The following is a 9,461-nucleotide window of genomic DNA, read 5'->3' as shown; positions in this document are numbered from 1 at the left end:
AGAGAAAGGAGGGAGAGAGAGAGAGAGAGAGAGAGAGAGAGAGAGAGAGAGAGAGAGAGAGAGAGAGAGAGAGAGAGAATAAGACCTCCACTTTAGGCAAAACAAATTGGCAGCTGGGTAGATTATATAAAGGGTCAAGATTTGGGTAAGGAGAAGGTTAGAAGATTATTGCAAATAATTCAAGTGAGAGTTCATGAGGCCCATACTTGAGCTGGTAGCTGTGTGAGGGATTTGGCACCGAATAAGTAAATTAATTCTCTGTGGTCATTTTAAAGAAAATGTAACAAGTTCCAACTGCTACCTCAGAACTTCAATTCTCTTGAGTTGTCTCCTGTGCAAAGCAACTCATTGAATCAACCTACTTTACAACTTGTGCTAACATAACACTTTATTTAAAATAGAAAATTAAAATGTAATATTCAGAAATAACAAAAAATCTGCTAATGTGAAACATAACCATCACTTTCACATCCACCCTCCAAATTCCTCCTCCACTCCCCAGGTGAAGTCTCATTTTCATTGATCTTCAATGGGAGAGTGGACCAAGCCTCCCACCACTGTGACACAAGAAAGAACTTACTCACAGAAATTACTATAGTATAGCTCTTGGGCTCAGTTTACTCAGGATGTACATAGTACCAAATAATGGAAATATGGAATTGAGTAAAGAGAACAATCATGCTACTATTATATGCCACAGGATGACATCCATGACATCCACTTATATTGGTGCAGAGCATGTTACATCAAAGTTTTTATAAGTTATGTTTATCTCAATTGGGAACTTTTTATTGACAGGATAAGTGGAAGAAATTGTTAGAAAAAAATTAGTGGACTTAACCTCATAAATACAATTTTATTAATAGAAAGGTAGCGGAAACAAGAACAATTGTGAGAGAAACATTGAAAAGTAGCCCCAAGAGAAAAGATGAAGAATATAAAGGGTCAAAGTAAACTGTCTCCAAGCATCTAATTTGCATATGCATAACCTGTGTACAATTCCTTAAGGCTGATTACTGAGAAACCTCATACCTAGAGCCATTTGCTAAAGGTAGGACAAATGTATGTTGTTTAACTATAAGTTGGTTGACAGAAATGTGAATTTTGGTTTGGCAAGTCACTAAATCCACATTGCCTAGTCCTTACCACTCTTCTGCCTTGGAACCAATACACATATGATTCTAAGATGGAAGGTAAGGGTTTTAAAAAAAAAAAGATGGAAATCTTTCATAGTCAACCTAGAGGCAAAGATCAGAAAAAAACTCTGTAGATCCTAGATTTAAGCCTTCTGATTTGATGGAAATGCTTAACACTTCCTTGGTACCAGCCCAGAAGAAGTATGACCTAAGCATAACAACAAAGAGGCAGACCTCTCCATTATTAAATTGTCACATGGACTCTTCTTGGAGTGAACAAGGGACATCAAGGCCTTGGGAACACGTATTCCCTATTCATGTGCTTCTTTGCTATGGTTCTATAGTTTGTGCTTATTTGCCCCACTATAATAAACTCTATATGCATCAGTAAAAAAAAAGTAATCATTTCCTATATTGTTGAGTGGAATGTCATGTATTTCTGATGAAGAGTTAATGGAATTTAGCTGGCTGACTCATTAAATGGGATGTATACAGCAGTGGGAGTACTTACTCCCATTAAGTTTCCCTTAGAGGTCCAAGAGAATGAGTTGTAGCAATGGTCACCCCCCCCCATGAGAATTCTAGTGAGAACTGGGGAGACAGTACAAGTATAGGATGGGTAACTGGGCCAACCCAGAGAGAGAAAAGATGGTGGTAACATATCCCATGATAACCTATTACAAAAAGTACCACTGAGTCATATCAATCTTAAATTTTTCATTAAAAATGAAACCAAAAGACAAAATGAAGTTGCAAATAAATGGAAGAATGGCTCACAGTTTCTCCTTGGGGAAGCAATTAAAGGAATTGGTGCAGCTAGTTTTATAATTCATTCAAAGGCAAAAGAAACATCATTTTATGAGTCATTTGATATTCTTATGGGGGAGGATGGTGAAAGATTATTGAGCAATATTATCTCATAAAATAGGGAGGAAAAGAGAAAGAGAAAACAAATTTGTAGAAATGGTGAGAGAAACTCAACTAAGTCAAATCATCCTGAAGGCATTTAAGGATGAAACTAGAAGAACAAAAAATAAAAATAGAAAGATTTGTCAAGATTCTATATGAAAGTGTTTTCTCCAGAGATCTACCATGATATCACTAGGCTTTGGCATCAAAGGAATTCTGATTCAAGAAAAGTGTACCCAAACACACAGCAGCAGGATATCTGTAAGCTGAGTTTTTTAAAAGAAGAAAGGAAGAAGCAGAGGAAAGAAATGACAAAGAGGAGGTTTCCCTATGGATATATCTAATTCCTCAGCAAGATTTCTCAGCATTAAAAGTTTTTTTCCTTCCTTTCAACCATGAAGGTATCATATCTACTAAAGGCTCTGAGTTTGTCATTGTATCCTTTGGTAAAAGATTTTGGGCTCAATAGGGACCTTCTCCATCCACACTAGGTATATTTCGCCCTTTCCATACTAGAATGAGTGTCTGAAGATACTTAAAGACTCAGTTTCCTTGGCAGGAAGCAGTGGTAACTCAGAGACATATTTGAAGCCTTCTAGGTTCTTTCACTATATTTGTTCCCAAGATCATAGCACTGTGAGCATCATGGTAAGTAGAAATAAGGGATTTGGACCTTCTGTATATATAGTAAATTGCTTTGAGAAGTTTTGAGTATTTGCTCATAATGTGCTTTCTTTATATTATATTGTCTTTTTACTTCAAGTAAACTATCCCTTTTTACCACCATAATGTGATATATAACCAACTGTAAATTCTTGGATCTCGTGAGGGAGGATTCACTATGGGAATGGCTGTTCAAAGCATTAAACTGAATAGAAAGGAACCCAATCTAGGACTTAAGATCCTGAAAACAGGTGGGCTACATACATATAGCAAATTATTTCCCTGAAAGTGAAGCCAACACATTTAGAACCTAGCATCATAGACTTTAGTGTGATGCATGACGAAATGGAAATCATATTAAAGAAAGCAATGATTGGAAGAGCACCTGGTCTAAACCAAAGATGGCCCATGCGAAATATAACACAATTTTGAGAGTGTTGAGAAATTCTCAATATATTTGAAAAAAGGATTCAAAAGGCTGGAAAATTTCTAATTTTACCCAAAAAAAGTAGCCAAAAAAATCAACTACTGACCTATAAGCTTACTTATCAATTTCTACTTAAAAAAATGTTTAAGGATTACCCATATAAATATCAAGAATATCCTTAATGATAGTTTGAGAAGAAAACAGACAAAATTTCTCAAATTAATCTCTTACAGTCTCTGTTTACTCATACCTAAAATGAGGAGAACAGATTCAAAGGCCTCTGACTATCCCTTCCAACTCTAAATCTGTGATCCTAGGTTTTCACATTAAGGTATAAAGAATACATGATCCCTCTGGGCTAGTTATTTGCTATTCTTCAAAAACAGTGATTGGGTAGATTAAAGCACTGCTTCAAAGACTTTTCCAACAAGGTTTTCCTATGTCTAAATCAAAATCATGTAAGATTCCTTGAAAGATGTAACAATGGTAACTGCTCATCAATTCTCTGATTATTAATATCAAGTAACGCATAGAACATTAAAATGTGTTCATCAATGGTGTCAGACATTGTTGTAGAGAATGTTTGTTGCTGAGCCCAGATGGAAGAGGGATCCCCTATAAATTATAAAATCTTCCAGATGCTCTGGTTTGAGGAAGACATTTTACTGATTACATCAAGCTCTCTTTAGGGAGATCTATAACCACTTAAACTAGTTAGGTCTAACACAAGAGAATAACTAACAACTAACACAAGAGAACCCAAGTGGATAAAAAATGCCTATTGGCCAGACTATGATATATAGTTCAATGATAGCTTAGGGAACTGACTTATGTTTTGGGATAGACACTGGGTCCAGAAATTGAGAAGGAGGAAGAGAAAGGGCCACTTTGGGGAAGTGCTATACTTTCAATTATCTCAAGTATCTCCTTGAAACAAAAACTCATTTAAGAAGATATCAGTATTATTCTGTTGATTCTACATGGCTTCAATTCACAGAATGCCACCATCTCCAAAGAATTTCCAGTTGTGGGTCACCCAAAGGTCGATGGAGAATCAGTTAGTGGGCACTAGTAGGCTTCAACATTTTACCAATGAGGAGTTTCTCAGAAGAAATGAGGTAAGGGATGCTATCAGAGAAAGGCATGACTGGAAAATGAAATTCGCCTGAGATCTCCCTAGGGAGAGCAGTAGGGAACTGCTTTTGGAAGAATCATGATGAGATAGATGTAAGGGGATGTGCCTTGGAGAGGCCAGAGTAGGCATCGACATTTCGTAACTTGTTTTGGTCGGATAACCTTGTGTTGATTGGGGGCACTTTTTTTTTTTATTGGTGTGAAGACATTCAAAAAGGTTTGTCAACTTCAACTATGGTCTCTAGGTTTGTGCTTGGAAATAGTTTTGTTATATAGAGATTTCTCTTGCGATATAATTTAGCCATGTAATTTTCACCTACCTACCTCACAGGGTCATCATAGGATCAGTAAGATAATTTTTGTAAAAAAGCTCTTAACATAGTGCCTGATACATAGTAAACATTACATAAATGCTTATTCCCTTCTTCCCTCTATCTCTAGTAGGACCACTACTGATCTTTACAAAGCTAATTTAAAGGGAAGGAATCCATGATATAAGAAATAATACCATTTGCCTATAACAGAATTTTGTGTGGCTTTAAAGAAAGCCCATTCAAATGCCAGGGAGTAGTACAGGTTCCCAATTGATATGATTTGATTAAGAGGAAAGTATATCTGAGAGAGAGAGAGAGAGAGAGAGAGAGAGAGAGAGAGAGAGAGAGAGAGAGAAAGAGAGAGAGAGAGAGAGAGAGAGGCAAGAGAGAAAAGAGAGGGCAGGTGGCTGATTTCCCTGACAAGAAAATGCCAGATTGTATCTATTTTTTCTCACATTTTCTGGAGGAGGATTTTTGCTTCTCACCACCTCCCTTCATCTAGACTTGAAATTCCAGACCTCTAACAAATGCAGCTGCTTTTCTTGGCATCTCTCTCCCCCACTCCACCCTTCCCACCTTTCATTCCTAGATGAATTAGCATCCTGCTACAGCTTGGAAATGGTGTGCCCCATTAAATGTTTCTCTGCAGGGGTGTTACAAGTCAGAGCCGATGATGGACTTATTGTATGCTTTGTTGAACCGGATGGGATGAGGTAAGACACCATTCTTTTGCTCCTCAGGGCCACACCACCCCAGTTGTTAATCATTCATTGTCAGAATTCTGTGTCTCTAGAAATCTATTGAACAGAAATGATGAGAAATTTCCTGGTCCCTAAAATATAATGAGAAACTTGAGTCTGATTTATTTTGTTGGTTTCTCTCTATTTGGTACTCTGTCCCAAGGCTTCTAAATCCCAGTCTCTTATTCCTTTAATCTCTGTTTTTTAGAACTAGTGTCTGCCTTTGAAAAATCCTTTTCCCCTGCTCTCCATCTCCTGAAACTTTTATCCTCATCTGCCTTGGTTCTTTATTTCCCCATTTCTTATCCTCTTCTGCTCATCCCTTCTACTCTGTCACACACAAAAAATGATCTTTACCTTAAAACTCTTTCAACCTTAGTACTATCTGAAAACTGGATTTTCCTTCAAAAAGGATCACTTCCTTCATCATACTTTCCAAATCCGTTCCCTCCTCTTCTATGCTTCTTTATGCCCCGGGGCTAAGAGAATTTAACCTGCTCCTTCCCTGTCCATTTTCTAACAATGATAATGATTTTATATATGATTTATATAGCACTTTAAGATTTGCAAAGCATTTTACAGATATTATCTATTTTATTCTCATTACAACCATAGGTGCTATTATCCCCATTTTACAGGTGATAAAACTGAGGCAGATCAAGATTAACTTGCCCAGGGACACACTACTATTTAGTGTTTGAGTTTGGATTTGAACTCAGACCACCTAGGTCTGTCTCTAGGCATGTCATTTCTCTCCACTGTTACTGACATTCAAATCTTGGTCAAAGTCTTGACCAACTGCCACCAAAGGGGCAGATCAACAGCCCAGTGAAGAAGGAATGATCTCTGGGGGAGAAAAAGGAGGAGGCACCACATCATCTTCCTGGTGAACAGGATGTGCTTAATAGCACTGTTCCCTGAAGCCACTGTGTAGAGCAGCAACTCTTGTGGACATGCAGCCTAGCAACTTTTTCTGCAAGCTCTGCATCCCCTTCCCCTTTTCAGCAACCACAGCTGCTGAAACCCCAGACAAGAAAGTTCTTAGCATTCAAATCCTTGGCCTTGTCAAATGGTTCATAATCAGAAACAGAAAGAAAGGGCTATCTCACCCTCCAAGTGTGGCTCTGATGGGAGTGACGGCACAAGATAAGTTGTGGTTAGTAAACAGGAAAGCTGGATATTTGAGGCAACACCAACACAGGATCACAAGACCAAAGCTCTAAGCCTGGGAGCAACCTCAAAAGCATCTAGCCTGGCCTCCTCATTTTAGAGATGAAGAAACTGAGGCCCAGAGAGATGGAGTAGTTTACCCAAGATTATACAGGTAATAAGTGTCAGAGGCAGGATTTGAGCCTCTTTCCTCTGACTCTAGAGCCAGTGCTCTTTTCACTAAGATCCCAAATAGAAAGATAAGGTTTGGGATGGAAAGAAAGAATATGAGCCAAATACTCAACTCTTTGAGCATAAAGAAAAAAGCAACAAGGTTCAGTGGAAAGAGTACAGGCTCTGGAATAAGAAGACCTAGGTTCAAATCTCAATTCTGACAGTTAATGTGTGACATTGAGTAAAGCAGTCAACTTGGGTCTCAATTTCCTTATCTGTAAAATGAGGGTTCAAACAAAATGGCCCCTAAGGTGACAGCTAGCTCTAAGTCTATACTCCCATGATCTAGGGATGACAGAAGGTTCTATAGGGGAAGGAGGGAGTAGCACATTGGAAAATAACTATTGTATCAAAAGATAAAAAGCAGGGGCAGCTGGGTAGCTCAGTGGAGTGAGAGTCAGGCCTAGAGACAGGAGGTCCTAGGTTCAAACCCGGCCTCAGCCACTTCCCAGCTGTGTGACCCTGGGCAAGTCACTTGACCCCCATTGCCCACCCTTACCAATCTTCCGCCTATGAGACAATACACCAAAGTACAAGGGTTTAAAAAAAAAAAAGATAAAAAGCATCAACAAGATCTGGTTATATTGCTTAAGTATTCAGAAAGCTTCAGATTGCCCTGTATAGAGTTGTACAAACCAGTCTGTTGTTCCTGTAACATCCTATAACTCAGGTAGTGTGTCACTTCAAGAAAAAAACGATAATTTTGCAATATTTATAGTTTAAATAACAAAAATGTGTAACTGTAATATATAACTATATTTAATAAACCAAAACAGATAAATTAATATAGGTAGAATTGTCATCTATAGTGCAAAGAGTGTCTACACTACACTATAGCAAATGTTTCATCCTCAGCATGTGACCCCATGCTTCTCTGTATGTGGCCGCATGTGGCTGTGTGTCATGGAAAATGGTTCGAATGTCAGTGCTGACACACATGTTATAGGTTTGCCATCACCGCTTTAGATCCTTCAAAATTTTAAAGTAAAACCACTTATAGCTTCTTCTTCTTCTTCTTCTTCTTCTTCTTCTTCTTCTTCTTCTTCTTCTTCTTCTTCTTCTTCTTCTTCTTCTTCTTCTTCTTCTTTCTTCTTTCTTCTTTCTTCTTTCTTCTTCTTCTCCCTTACCCTGTTTTTAATTGAATAGATACTAAACATTGGTCCTAAGGCAGAAGAAGGGTAAGAGCTAGGCAACTAGGGTAAAGTGACTTGCCCAAGATCATTCAGGTCAGGAGTGTCTGAGGGCACATTTGAACCTAAGATCTCCTATATCGAGGCCTGGCTCTTTATCCACTCAACCACCTAGATCCCCCAACACGTAGCTTCTTAATTAGGTCAAAGAACTCTTGAGTACTCAGCATTATTTGCCTTCTTATTTGTCCACTTTATAAGATAATTTGGGAGTTGGAATCTCTTTTTCAAGTCCAACACATCTTTTTCTATCAAAAAGTATTTGTTGAATGCTTACTACTGTGCTAAGCACAAAGCTAGGCACTGGAGATATAAACATAAAAATGAGAGAGTCCTTGCCCTCAGGGAACTTACATTTAGTGGAAAAGAAAACAAAGAGCTATACCTATTCTTTGATATTTTCAATGAATCCATTACCATTTTTTAAAATTCCTTGTAAGGAGCTCCTCAAATTCCTTTTTAGATAACTTATTTCTAGTTTGTAACTAGGATTGCTTGCTTGCTTGCTTGCTTGCTTGCTCCCTTCCTTCCTTCCTTCCTTCCTTCCTTCCTTCCTTCCTTCCTTCTTTCCCTCCTTCCTTCCTTCCTTTCCTTTCCTTTTTTTTCCTTCCTTCTTTCTTTCTTTTCTTCTCTATCTATCCTTACTCAGCCTTTCCACTGTTGAAAAATGTCTTCTCCTACTGCTTCCACTCTTGACTCTTTGGACTTCATCATAGCTCAGCAGTCTTCTCTAGAGATAATTCTGCCCATAAGACCCTTCCTCCAATTGGAAAGTTCCCCCCAGAACTTCCATTTTGAAGAAGTGCCCAGGCCAGTGCTTCTCCTGCCTCTGTGATGCACCTATGTGGAAACTCTCTCCTTTCTCACCACCTAGCTTTTCAACTCCCTTTTAATAGCTGCCTTCTCCCATTAGAATGGAAGTTCTTTAAGGCCAGGAAGTGTCTTTATTTTTATTGATATTTGTATTCCCACAGCTTAGCTAGTTCCTGGTATATAGTAAACAATAAATAGATATATAGAAATAGATGTGTGTGTGTTTTTTGACTTTTGTTGTTACTTGTTAATTTCTTATCCCCCAACCTCAATGACCTTTTTGATATTCAATTAATTAGTCCATACTAGATTTTTATCTTTAGCTCCCATATTAATTTGTTTTGTCTTTAAAATACTTTTCAGGCTTTCCATGAATTATTAATTTTAACTATTCCTTATGTTTCTTCCTGACTTCAAGCCTGGGCTTCATCAGACCTTTAAATAAGTAGTGTAACAGGCTAGACAAGACATTGCAAGAGTTTAAGCAAGCCTACAGTTGCACCTAACTAATGGAACATAGAAGTTAACCCAGAGAGAGAATGACAGTTGGCCTGGGGGCAGGAATTCTGGGAGAATCAATGGATATCTCTCAAGCTTGGGTCACAGCCAAGGAGGAAGGAGTGAAATTTGGGGGCTGCAGACTTTTCAAGCTAATCCAGAGAGTTTTCTTGAGACTTTTGTGAAGACCAAAACAGCCATTTGATCTACTTCTATTCCTTTACCCAGTGGAGAACTTGAACAACCATTTCTTC

The sequence above is a fragment of the Gracilinanus agilis genome, chromosome 2 (genome assembly GCF_016433145.1).
Source record: "Gracilinanus agilis isolate LMUSP501 chromosome 2, AgileGrace, whole genome shotgun sequence".
Taxonomy (NCBI): domain Eukaryota; kingdom Metazoa; phylum Chordata; class Mammalia; order Didelphimorphia; family Didelphidae; genus Gracilinanus; species Gracilinanus agilis.
The sequence above is the reverse complement of the archived record's forward strand: the minus strand, read 5'-3'. Positions refer to the sequence as shown.